Here is a 7,962-nt window from a genome sequence, read left to right as displayed (position 1 = left end):
GGAAATCTCCAGGACTGGACCACCAACCAAAGAACACACATGGAGGGACTCATGGCTTCGGCCGTGTATGTGGCAGAGGATGGCCTTTTTGGACATCAGGGGAAGGAGCGGCCCTTAGTCCTGTGAGGGTTCGATGCTCCAATGTAGGGGAATGCCAGGGCAGGAAGGCAGGGAATAAGAGGGTTGTGAAGCAGGAGGAGGGGGGATGGAATAAGGATTTTCTGGAGGGGAGACCTGGAGAGAGGATAAAAAAAAAAGTTCTGAAAAAAAAAAGGCATTGAACTTATCCTTCTCTGTCATCATCGTCATTATCGACTTGCATGATGAGGGCAGAGCAGATACTGATGAGTGTAGAGCAGATACAGATGAGGGCGGAGCAGATGCAGATGAGTGTAGAGCAGATACAGATGAGGGTGGAGGAGAAGCAGATGAGGGCGGAGCAGATGCAGATGAGTGTAGAGCAGATACAGATGAGGGTGGAGGAGAAGCAGATGAGGGCGGAGCAGATGCAGATGAGGGCGGAGCAGATACAGATGAGGGCGGAGCAGATGCAGATGAGGGCGGAGCAGATGCAGATGAGGGCGGAGCAGATACAGATGAGGGCGGAGCAGATGCAGATGAGTGTGGAGCAGATACAGATGAGGGTGGAGGAGAAGCAGATGAGGGCAGAGCCGACTCAGGCAAGCTCAAAGACAGAGGCATTGTTTGCAGACTGTTGGCTGGGAGAAGTGAGGGCCTCACCCCAACTCCGGTTTCGCTTCCTTGGAAGGGTCTTGCAGGGTTTTCAGAGACGGTTTCACTAGGCGTCCCAGCGAGGGACCAGGACTTAGATGATCTCTTACAGCCCTCACATCTGATTTGGGAATACATCATTTAGTAATAAACAGTGAGCAAGTTTGCTCGTTATCCTGGGGTGGGGGAGATGGTGTCCTTAAAGCTGTTCGCCTGTAAGTACAACCTGAGAAATGGCCCAGGCAAGGAGCAGTTGAGACCTTGCAGTCTCACCGGTGATCCGCTGCATCCAGGGACAGTCAGGGCCAGAGATGGATCGCCTCTCACAAAACCCACCTCCAGGCCTGAAGAGGTTTGGCCAGATCGAACCACCCTGGCTGCTCCGATTCAAGCACGCACGGGTCGGGATCAAATCCATTCACTTCGATTCCCACGGCACTGAAAACTGAGACTAGGCTGGAAGGTGGCTCGGTGGGAAGGCAGGGGCCCAGCATGCATAGGGGCTGGGTGTGCAGCCAGCCAGCCTTAGCTCCTTAGCTGAAGCACTCTATAAGCAGCTAGTGCCTCGTGGGTACTGGGTAGCTTAGTCCATCTGTTTGCTTCTGAAACAAATCACCCGGGATTGGGGAATTAAGGAATGGAGGCCCTTCTTACCGCCCCGGACACCGAGGTGCCTGAGGCGAGGACCAGCACCGAGACGGGACTTCCGACGCCATTACTCCGATGACGTCACGTGGGGAGAAGTGCGCTTGTGTCTAAGGCAGTTCACTTCTTAAGGAAAGCCACTCCCAGAATCATTAAACCAAGCCCCCAACAATGGCGCCCGTTAATCCATCCATCCACAACGCTGCACCCTTCCTGGTGACGCCACGGTGGAGCGGGCCACTCGGCTGCCTTCTTTCCATGCCCCTGGCTTCACTACCTCATTTTATTCCTCTCTGGTTTTATTTTTGCCTCTAAGGTTTCCCTTCCTTGTCGTTCTCTTTTGCAGTTGGCCTCGGCTTCCGGGAATGATAAGCATGAGCCACAAACATATTCGTGACAGAGCACTTCGGAGAGCCAGCGAATCTCACAGAACAGGTCACCCTCCTGCTAATGAGGGCACTTGCCCACAGCCACGAGGCTGCATTTGTAGCAAGAGCAATCCCCTCATGGGACCTAGATTACTTCCCTCAAGTGATAACAGGATAGTGACTCCTCAGAAACCCTCAAAGGGCAAACCTGAGATCAACCGGCCAGATCCCAGCCTGGTAAAAAAAAATACCAGCCATGCCTGTCTGCCCTTGGTAGGGTTTCTATTGCTGTGATAAAACATCTTGGCCCAAAGTAAGTTAGGGAGGGAAGAGTTTATTTTGTTTACAGTTCCCTATCATCATCCATCATCCAGAGACTTGCGGCAGGGCCTCCAGGAAGCAGGAGGCATGGAGTCACGGAGGACTTCCGATCACTGGCATGCTCTCGCCATGCCTTACTCGGCCTGCTTTCTTACAGAACCCGGGACCACCAGCCCCAGGGTGGCACCACCCACAGTGAGCTGGGCCCTCCCACATCAGTCACTAACTAAGGAATTTCCCCCACAGGACTGCCCACAGTCAGATCTTCTGGAGGCATTTTCTCAATTGAGGTCCCCTCGTCTGAGGTGACTCTAGCTTATGTCAAGGTGACATAAACCTAGCCAGGACAAGGACCGCGCCCTTCTTTCTCTTGCTAACCCCTGGATGATGCACCAGGGTCCCTTCTCTGTTCTTCCCAATGCTCCCTCATCCAGTAAATCTCTCTTCTCTGCTTCTCTCTACTGCTCGTCCACTGGGCCCCCAGAGCCTCTTGCACTGTGACACCAGTGCCGTCAAGGGCAGTTTCTGTATGAGTCTTGAGCACGGTCTTAGGGTTTTACTGCTATGAACAGACACCATGACCAAGGCAACTCTTCTAAGGACAACATTTAATTGAAGCTGGCATATAGGCTCAGAGGGTCAGCCCATTCGGGAGCGTGGCAGCGTCCAGGCAGGCATGGGGCAGGAGGAGCTGAGAGGTCTACATCCTCATCTGAAGGCTGCTAGCAGAATACTGGCTTCCAAGCAGGCAAGGTGAGGGGCTTAAAACCACGGTGACACACCTACTCCAACAGGGCCACACCCTCTAATAGTGCCACTCCCTGGGCTGAGCATATACAAACCACAGTCACAAGCATCCAAACTTCCCTGTGAATGAGAGTTGCAGGATTTGGTTTTCTCTTACGTGTTCATCCGTAGTCTAAATGAGGAGGAGGAGGGTGGTTGTGGGTTACCTAGGGACAGAAAGCAGTGCGCATTCCAAATGTAGACTCCAAGTTTGAGTAGTCTGGACAGAGGGGCTTGGGGCTGGCTACAGGCAGTAGCAGAGAAAACCCCACCCCACCCCAATGTGCCTGAGAGGACCCCACCCTACATTCCTGCCAGGGCTCAGTTGCTTAGAAGCAGAAGCCTAAGGGAGCAGGGCCAGTTTTGCCGTCATATCACTGAAATCTCAGGTTTCAGGGATGGAAAACCATCCTGGCCAAACGCAGGTGAGTTGCCTGCGTTTCTCCCTCCCTGTACCTTCTACACGTCCTGAAGCACTCAGCAGCCACAGAGCAACCCTAGTTCCCCTACCCGTGGGCTCTGGACCTCAGCGTGGCCTAGACACATTGAGGACCTAGAGAGGAGTCTAGATGATCGACACCTTGAGTCAAGAGGAATCTAGGGTATATTCCTAGATCAAGGAATATAGAGTCAAGGGAGAAACTAGTTAGGGTCTGGGAAGGTGAGGCACTTCAGGGACTCTACCTCCGGGCTTGGCTGAAACCCATTCAGATTTGAATCCTCTGGCAAGACAGTATTCTCATGAGGATACTCGGTGCTGGTGCTTGCCTGCACACATGAAATCCTGGTACTGTGAGATGATGATGATGATGATGATGATGATGATGATGATGATGATAATCTGAGGAAAAAGTTAAACTATATCAGCTGGCCAGGGCTGATGCCACTTGCTTGGTTTCGTTTTTATGGAAGAAACACCAGGTGTGTCATGCTTGGCCCATCATCCATGGTGAAGGCCTCGAAGGGATAAGCACAAGGGACAAACAACAGTAGTCACCCAGCACAATAGTGGTAAGGAGAGGGAGGGCTCAGGAGGGAGACTCAGGAAAGGGGGGGGGCTCCGGAGGGGGCTCAGGAGGGGGGCTCAGGACGGGCTCCCCTCAGGATGGGGGCTAGGGGGTGGGGTGGGGTGGGGCCTCAGGAGGAGAGGGAGAGCTTAGGAGGGAGAGGGCTCAGGAGGAGAGGGGAGTGGTCCTGGGCATTGCGTTTTCTCTTAGCTGCTGAAAGATCTGACCTCAACTCAAGAGCCCACTTCAATTCTTCCTGTCAGGAGTTCTGGGCACTGTGGCGAAGGGCACCCCCAAACCTGCCCAAAACCAACCAGGAGGAATTCAGCAGGAAGAGGGCTCAATCAACTCCTTAACGAGATCACTCCTTAGAGGAAGGTGAGGGAAGGGAAACTTGAGAGAATGGGAGTCTCTTTAGAAACGGATTCTGACCACCTACTTTGTATCAAGGGACATGTTTACTGTCTAAAGATGCCCAAATAGCTAGGCCACCTACCACCCGGCTTCCGCTCCTCCCTGAGTAAGGGTGAAAGTGGTTGGGTGCTGAGGGAAACTGTCAAGAGTTGACATCAACAAGCTCTTCTCATATTTCATGGTGTCTTTGTCCCATGGCATTCCGCAAAGCTCAGTGGCTCAGTGCTAGGGCATGGCCCACCTTCTCCAGCCCTACCAAACAAAACCAGTGCATGCTGGAGAGAATCTGGAAGATGAGGAAATTTAAAACTGCATCTCCTGTCCCGAGACATAACCACCATTCTCTTTTCTTCCTCCTTGCCTATGGTTATAATACGGTTATGAGAACGAGCACTAAAGAGGTAAGTAACGTTTATTCTCAGCCTGGAGACCGACAGAGCCTTAGTCAGCTGCTCCCTGAGAACTGACGTGGGCTTTGTGTATCCGTGAGGTGGGGTCTGTGGTGGCCACTTCGTCCACACCCCTAGCGGTGGCTTTGCAGATGACAGACATGCCGCATCGAGGGCCTAATGAGCGGGTCTCCTAACCAGTAAGTGGCACTGATCGGACTCACCCCAAATCTCTGATTCTCAGACTCTGAGGCAGCTCACGGAGGAGAAGGAACAGAAGCTCTGTCACTTTCTAGAAAGACAAATCCCTGATCCACATGGTCCCAGAGCTCAGACTTCATCTTCAGGAGACGGTAAGATACTATGGACGGATAAGGACTGAAAGAGCTATAGCCTCAAAAGCAAAACAAACTGAAACAGGCAAGCACCCACAACCGCACGAACCTGGCCTCTGCCAATTCGCTAACAGAGACGTAACGGGGAGAAGTTTGGAAAGCTGTGGGAGGAGAGAACGCCCGTGCTTGCTAGTGCAGTGCTGCCCCCTAGTGGAAATAATGGTGTCTAACATGGTTTCTCGTGACCAGGCTCAGAGATGCTCCTAGGCTAGGGAAGAAATGAGAATAAAGTGGGAAGGCTTGGAGAAACTCCCGCTGTGGTTATTTGGGTAGCACTAGGAGTTGAATCTAGAGCCGCTGGCATGCCAGGAACTCTCTCTACCACACTCCATGTGTCGCATAGTCTCCCCCTTTGTTGCTGCCACCATTGTTTGGTTTTTGACATAGGGTCTTGGTAACTAGCTCAGGCTGGCCTGGAGCGCCGGATCCTCCCACTTTACCCAGCCCAGATCTTCCTGCAGTCTTTTGGCATGCCTCCTTGTGTGTTTTGTGACAGTGAGCTTACCTCTGACTTCCTATCCTACAGTGCTTCGGATGATGACTAAAGATCATCCAGCTGTCTGCAGGGCTTACAGGACATCCAAAACTGTACTCACCTACAGATAGAAGGTGAGGAGATGGGAGAGAGCAGGCAGAAAGGGCATGAAGGAGCTTGCTAGGGTTTTGAAAATATATTTGGAATGGTGGTTACACAGGCGTACACACACATATAAATAAGTGTGCTCACTGCAAACTTCAGTTTTGTACATTTTGTATGTTATTCACAACAAAAATCAAAAGTAACTCATGGAGTCTGTCAGCTAAACTAGAGCGACTTGCCTTACATTCAGCAAATATCAAGCATCATGTGTCTAGTGTTTTCTTTTAGCAGATTCCGCCCTGCCCTAAGTCCTCTGTCCAGCAAAGCCACACAGGGCTCTTGAGGATGGAGAGGGGTGTTGTCTGATGTCCCACGCCTGCTGGGACCTGACATGGGGCTGGCTGGCCCCAGGCCCTTTGCTGAAATGTCGGCTGCTGATTTGGGATCAAGGAAAAAAGCAGAGTACTAGGTAGGAGCTCTGTGGCGAGAGGGCATGGGTGGGAGGGGCTTCCCGTCTACACAGCTTGCTCTGACTTTGTGCAATGTAGCCTGCCCGAGGTAATCTGAGCTTGTGCCTAACGCAGCTCCCTACTTGATGGACGCTCTAGTCACGAGAGCCAGCAGGCGGCAGCATTCCAGCGTGCCTGCCCCGCTGAGGAACAGGACAAACACGCCCGGTGCATTACTATCCAGACATGGAAAGGAAGTGAATATTGTGACACAAATACACAGAAAGAGCCTTGAGGACACATGCCCAGTGACATAAATCACATACAAAGAGACAATCATCACATAATCTCATTTACACGGTGTGCTGGCTAGTTTAATATTAGTTTGACACCAGCTAGAGTTATCTGAGAGGCGGGAGACTTGACTGAGGAACCGCCTCTGTAAGGTCGGGCTGTGGGCAAGCCTGTGGGGCCATCTCTTAGTGACTGAGGTGAGCGGGCCAGCTCCCTGCAGGTGTCGCTACCCCTGGGCTGGTGGTCTTGGGTTCAGCAGGAAAGCAGGTTGAACAAAATGCAAGGAGCAAGCAGGACTCCTCCAAAGCCTGCGCATCAGCCCCCGCCCCAGCTTTCTGCCCTGCCCGAGTCCCTGTCTTGGCTTCCCTCTGTGATGGGGGTCGTGGGGGTGACCTGGAAGTGGGAGTAAAATGAACCCTTTCCTCCCCAAGTTGATGATCTGGTGATTCATCAAAGCAATAGAAACCCCAACTACAGCATATGAGGTATTTAAAGTGGTCAAGTTGACACAAGCAGAAGGAATGTAGGCCACTGAGAGCTAGAGGAGGTTCTAGCCCTGGCTGCATGGGCTGCTGTCTCCTAGCTTCTGTAGCTTCAGATGAGGTGACAGCCGAATAGAGAAGAGAGTCAAAGTAACAGAATCCCTGTTAGGAGGGATTTGCAAATATTTTTGCTTAGGAGACATTAAATCACACAAGTAGAATTAGTTAAGAATGTTGTATCAAGCTGCCCTTAGTTCACAGATACTGGCTGACCGCCTCCAGACTGCTGTCATTAAAGGCTTTTGAAACCACAGTTGGTCATGTTTGTTTCTCTGAACTGTAGCCTGCAACCATGCTAGTCCTCAATGTTACAGAAGCCTCTGAAGAATTATGGGAATGCCGGAGGGACAAAAAAGAGGCACCAGCCTCGTCCTCCAGCTCGTACAGGTTAATTAGGATGCTGAATGCCAAGGGGGGGGGGTCCAAATGGCTTTTAAAATTGTATTTATGATGCAGCCCAGTGTGAAAACTCCTCAACGGTCTGATATCCTGCTGCTTAAATGATGCTAAGTGCTTTATCTCAAGTCAGTACCCGTGGATGATAACTGTAGCAAAAACACCAAGCCAGGAATGTGGTGCATGCTATCTGAACGTGAGCTATCCTCAGAAGGGGGGATCTGAGCAGGTCCTTACGTTTGTGTGATAAACATTTCACCACTGAGCCACCTCCCCAGGCCCCAAACAGACGTCTCATTGCTCACTACTGGGTATTTACTTTTGTAACTGCTTTGCTTCTTTGGTGGTTTGAATGGAAATGGCTCCCACAGGTTCTTATATTTGAACACTTGGCCTTCGGGTGACGAAACTGTTTTGGGAATGATTGGGAGGTGCGGCCTTGTTGGAGAAGGTTTGTGGATGGGGGAGGTGATTGGGGTTACAAAGGCCCATACCAGGCCCAGCCTTGCTGCCTCCCTGCAGCCAAATTACCAATAAGGTGTGAGCTCTCAACTACTGCTTCAGCACCAGGCCTGCCCACCTGCTGCCATGTTCCCTGCCATGATCATCATGGGCTCACCCTCTGAAAATATAAGCAAGCCCCC

The sequence above is a fragment of the Apodemus sylvaticus genome, chromosome 2, assembly GCF_947179515.1.
Source record: "Apodemus sylvaticus chromosome 2, mApoSyl1.1, whole genome shotgun sequence".
Lineage (NCBI taxonomy): Eukaryota > Metazoa > Chordata > Mammalia > Rodentia > Muridae > Apodemus > Apodemus sylvaticus.
Note: the sequence above shows the minus strand (reverse complement) of the source record.